General features: G+C 42.2%; 1 pseudogene; it reads left to right on the forward strand.

The window, feature by feature from the left end:
- The window catches only part of LOC102832007, a 9,143-nt pseudogene extending 4,114 nt beyond the window's left edge, over nucleotides 1–5,029 (forward strand).
- Nucleotides 5,030–5,366: the final 337 nt, after the last annotated feature.

The raw sequence follows: 5,366 nt of genomic DNA on the forward strand, positions 1-5,366 counted from the left end.
ATAGTGGTTACGAATCAGGCTGTGAACCTCACAGTCAGCAGTTCGAAACTACCAGCTGTTCCACAAAGATGAGACTTTCTACTCCCATAAAGATTTGCAGCCTTGGAAACCCTGTACAGGATCGCTATGAGTCGGAACCGACTTGATGGCACTACACAACAACAACAACATACATATGTGTGTGTGTGTAAGTATATGTATATTGTTGTTGTTATGTGCTGTGGAGTCGATATGTATATATGTATGCATATATATGTATTTATGTAAGAGTCCTGGTGTGGCACTGTGGGTTAATGCATCAGACTGCAAAGCCATTTGAACTGCAAGGTTGGCAGTTCAAGCTCACCAGTTGCTCCTCGGAAACCCTATACAGGGTCACTATGGGTTGGAACTGACTCTATGGCACTTCACAACAACAGCAACATATGTATGTATGTATATTTTTGTTGCTATTGTTAAGTGCCAACTAGTTTCAACTCATAGTGACCCTGTATAGTGTTTTTGAGGCTACAAATCTTTGCAAGAGCAGAAAGCCTCGTTTTTCTCTCGTGGTGCCACTGGTTGACTCAAGCCACCAACTTTATGGTTCACAGTCCAGTGTTTACACTACAGAGCCACCAAGTTCCACATATATATTAGGGTTCTGGTATGGCACTGTAGGATAAGCACTGGACTTTAAACCACAAGGTCAGTGATTCAAACCCATCAACCATTCCTTGAAAATTATACAGAGTCGTTATGACGTTATGAGACAGAATGGATCAACAGCACTTAACAACATATATATATGTATATATATATATATGTTTATGTATGCGTAGATAGGAGTCCTGGTGTGGTGCTGTGGGATAAATCACTGAAACCAAAGGTTGGTTTAAACCACAAGGGCAGCAGTTCAAACTCACCAGCTGCTCCTCAGAAACCCAATACAGGGTCCTATAAGTCGTAATGGACTCAACGGCACTTGACAACAACAAAAACAATGTATGTATGTATAATCTGCAGCATGTGGCCTCTTTAAAGTATTCAAGAACAAAGATGTCAGTTTGAGGACTTAGGTGTGCCTGACCCAAACCATGGTATTTTCAGTAGCTTCATATCCATGTGAAAGTTGGACAATGAATAAGGAAGACCATAGAAGAATTGATGCATTTGAGTTATGATGTTGGAGGAGAACATTAAAAGTATCATGGACCTCTAGAAGAACAAATAAATCTGTATCGAAGGAAGCACAACTAGAATGCTTCTTCAGAGCCAGAATGGTGAGACTTTGTCTCTCAGACTTTGGAAATGTTATCAAGAGGGACCAGTCCTTGGAGAAGGATATCGTGTTTGGTAAAAAGGAGGGTCAGCGAAAAAGAGAAAGACCCCCCAAAAGATTGATTGGCACAGTAGTTGCACCAGTGGTCTCAAATTTAATAACAATTGTGAGGATGGCGCAGTGTTTCATTCTGGTCACTCCGAATAGGAACCGACTCAACGGCACCTAACAGCCATAACAGTTGAGTTGGTTCTGACCCACAGCAACCCTGTATAGGGTTTCCACGGAGCAGCTGGTGAGCTTGAATTGCTGACCTTGTGGCTCAAACCGACTTTGCTAGTGTATTAACCCACAGTGCCATACCAGGACGGTAAATATATGTGTGTGTATATATGTGTGTGTGTATATATGCATGTATATAGTATATAGATAGATATAGAGATCTAGAGAGATATATATATAAATACCATTTTAAAGGAGCTCTAGTAGTATAGTGGTTATGAGTCTGGCTTCTACTTTCAAGGTCAGTAGTTCAAAACTACCAGTGATTCTGCAGGAAAAAAATGAGGCTTTCTGCACCTGTAAAAAGATTTACAGCCTCAGAAACCCTATACAGTTTTGCTATGAGTCAGAACCGACTCCACAGCACATAGCTACCACCACCATAATTAATTTTAATTAACATATGGTTTTTTTTAACTTAATATGTATGGTCTAAACTCCCTCAGAAAAAGATAGAATGATCATGTTGGATAAAAGCACAAGATCCAACCACAGACTGCCAACAAGAACACCACTTGAAATATAAGATACAGGTTAAAAGGAAAGGGATGGCAAAAGAAGTGACATTCTAACACTAATTAAAGAAGCCTGAATGAGCTACATTAACATCAGATAAAATTAATTTTAGAGTAAGAAATGTTTCCAGGGAGAAACACCATATTGATAATGGTTGGTTGGTTATGTGCCATGGAGTTAGTTCCGACTAGACCCTGCATAGGGTTTTTGAGGTTGTTAATCATTACAGGAGCAGAATGCCTCATCTTTCTCCCACAGAACTGCTGGTAGTTTTGAACCGCTGACCTTGAGATTAGCAGCCCGATTCATAACTACAACGCTAGTAGAGCTCCTTATTGATAAAGAGGTCAGTTAATCAAAAAGATGTAGCAATTCTAAACATTTATATGCCTAATTATAGAACTTCCAAATACATGCAGCAAAAACTGATAAAACTACAAATTCACAAAAATGGTTGGATGGTTCAATATCCTGACTCATTAACTGATAGAATACATACAAAGAAAACCTTGAAGAGTATATTGTTGTTAGGTGCCATCAAATCAGTTATGACTCATTAATGACCCTGTATAAGGTTTCCAGGGAGTGACTGATGGATTTGAACAGTCAGCCTTGTGCTTAGCAGTCCAATGTATATCTTACAGCACCACACCAGGTCTCCTATAAGAATATGTTGTTGTTGTTGTTAACTACCACCGAGTTGGTTCTAACTCATAGTGACCCTGTATAGGGTTTCTGAGGAGCAGCTGGTTGGTTTGAACTGTCAACTTTGTGGTTCACAATCCAGTGCTGATCCTACAGCACCACACCAGGAGTCCCTGTATAGGGTTTCCAAGCAGCAGCTGTTGGATTTGAACTGCCTTCCATGTGGTTCTCAGTCCAGCACCACATAGAAGACTGTCAACCCACTTAACTATTGATATTCACAGAATGTTACAACAACACAACATTTCTACAGAAGCAACATGCATGCAATCTTCTCAAGTTCACATGGAACCATATTTGGGCCATAAAACAAATCTCAACAAGTTTAGAAGGATTCAAATCACACAAAATATGTTCTATGACCACATGGTTTAAATTAGCAGAAAGATGTCTGGGCTGGGGGTGGTTAGGGGGGAAAGAGATATTGTTGTCATTGTTATTGTTATTGTTAAGTGCCATTGAGTCAGTTCCGACCCATAGCGACCCTGTACAGGGTTTCCTAGGATCGAATGGTGAGTTTGAATTGCTGACCTACAGTTCAAATAGATTCTGTGGTCCAGTGCATTATGTACTTCTAAATAGCCCACTGGCCAAAGAAAAAATCAAAGGGAAATTATAAATTATTTTGAGCTGAATGAAAATAAAAATACAACATATCAATTCTAAAATATAATCTGCCTACTGTTTTAACATTTACTTGAAACATTTACTGATGAAGATCAAAGAACACAGCCTTCGGTATGGGTTGCATCTCAATGTCAGAAAAACAAAAATCCTCACCACTGGACCAATAAACAACATTCTTATCAATGGAGAAAAGATTGAAGTTGTCAAGGACTTCATTCTTCTTGGATCAACCATCAACACTCATGGAAGCAGCAGTCAAGAGATCAGACGATGTATTTCATTAGGCAAATCTGCTGTACAGGAACTTTTTAAAGTGTTGAAGAGCAGAGATGTCAGCTTGAGGACTAAGGTGCGCCTGACCCAAACCAAGGTATTTTCAATAACCTCATATGGTTATTGAAAGCTGGTTAGCGAAAGCTGGACAGTGAATAAGGAAGACCGTAGAGGAATTGATGCCTTTGAGTTGTGGTGTTGGAGGAGAATACTAAAAGTGCCATGGACTGCCAAAAGAACCAATAGATCTATTTTGGAAGAAGTGCAGCCAGAGTGCTCCTTGGAGGCCTGGATGGCTAAGCTTCGTCTCTCATACTTTGGACATATTGTCCGGAGGGCACAGTTGCTGGAGAAGGATGTCATGCTGGGCAAGATGGAGGATCAGAGAAAAAGAGGAAGACCCCCAACGAGATGGATTGGCCAGGTGACATCACTGATGGACTCAAGTGTGGCATCGGTAGTGAGGTTAGCCCAGGATTGGACATTGTTTCATTCTGCTGTGCATGGGGTCGCTATGAGTCGGTTCCAACTCGATGGCACCTGACAACAAAAACAACAACTATTTTAACATTTTGATAATTTATACTTGGGGAAATTGAAGCTTCAGAGAAGCTGAGCAACTTGCTCAAGTTCACAGAACTAGTGAGTGGAGAGATAGGGCTTTGTATCCAGAGTCTACAAATTCAACCTTGAACACTGGGGAGCTTCCGGAACAGATCATAGGAACTACCAGAGGTCGGGGGAAGATCACTGACCATTGAGGTGCTGGGGCAAACCCAATCCCAGTGGATTTTAGTCCTCCTGACTGTCCTGCCTTGAAGATGAGGAACTGCCTGGCCTCTACAAGTCCTTCCCTTCCTGTTTGTGCTCCTGATGTTCTGAGGCCAAGCAGGCAGGCAAAGCCATCATTGACAGGTTTAGATTCCAGCAGCCAAGAGGCTGAAAGCCAGTGCTCTAAGAGACATTTGAGAAGACCAAGATGAAAGCTGTCGGGAACAGTGACGCATGAAGACATGCCTGGAATATCTGCAGGCTCAGCCACTTCTCGGAGTCTTCCTGGGGTGGCATGTAGGCCTGTCATGACAGGTGTTCCAGGGTATGTGGCTAGGCCTGGGAGGGCCTGGAAGAACCAGAAGAGAGAGCAGCAGACACGGTGAAACCTCAGGATGCTTTTGCCAGAGAAAGCAGATACCACATAGGGAGGGATACTAGGAGAGTGTGGCTGGCAGAGCCATGCCATCCTCCAAAGTAGCTCTCCAGGTTCTGTGACAGTCCTGTGTATCCTTGTACCTTGCAGGCCCAAGTCAGGACAAGGCCATTCTAGCCTGCAAGTCCTTGGGAATTTGCTGCAATAAGAAATTGTGAGACCGCTACACACCAGGGAGGTCATGTTTGTTTTCTTGACAGTGGATTGAAGATGAGTGGATTCTGATCTCTGTATTGCCTTGTCCTTCTGCCACTGATAGTAGCCCAGGCCTGTACCTCATCAACAAGTCCCCTAAAGTAGCCTTATTGGGGAAAAAAGGAAGGGAATTTCTAACCAAACTTCCCTCTCCTGATTCTTGTCCTGCATCCTCAATATTAGGCTCATATTGTTGCTTCTTGTTGTTGTGTTGTGAAGTGCCATCGAGTCGGTTCTGACCCATAGTGACCCTGTACAGGGTTTCCAAGGGTGTAAATCTTTACGGGAGTAGAAAGCCTC

This window comes from Chrysochloris asiatica, unplaced genomic scaffold, assembly GCF_000296735.1.
Source record: "Chrysochloris asiatica unplaced genomic scaffold, ChrAsi1.0 scaffold00092, whole genome shotgun sequence".
NCBI classification, from domain to species: Eukaryota; Metazoa; Chordata; class Mammalia; order Afrosoricida; family Chrysochloridae; genus Chrysochloris; species Chrysochloris asiatica.